We start from the raw sequence: 284 nt of genomic DNA on the forward strand, positions 1-284 counted from the left end.
GGTCCCTTCAGCCGCCTCGCTCCGGGACTGACACATCAACAGTAAACAAACAGTACAGCTTTTCAATGTTTACGAAGACGTACTTTCCTCTCATCTGAATTATCTCGTGACAAATATTACTATTTTATATTTAGATTATCGTCTTCCTTTTGGAAAACTGAAGATTTTGAAATTATATTTGAGACTAGCGACTTTTAAAAGGTGTTTCGATTTTGAGCTGCCGGTTTGGGTATTTTCCCGGAGAAAATCTTACTGCAATTTTTTTTAATGAATTTTAATGCAAA

The sequence above is a fragment of the Penaeus monodon genome, chromosome 33 (genome assembly GCF_015228065.2).
Source record: "Penaeus monodon isolate SGIC_2016 chromosome 33, NSTDA_Pmon_1, whole genome shotgun sequence".
Lineage (NCBI taxonomy): Eukaryota > Metazoa > Arthropoda > Malacostraca > Decapoda > Penaeidae > Penaeus > Penaeus monodon.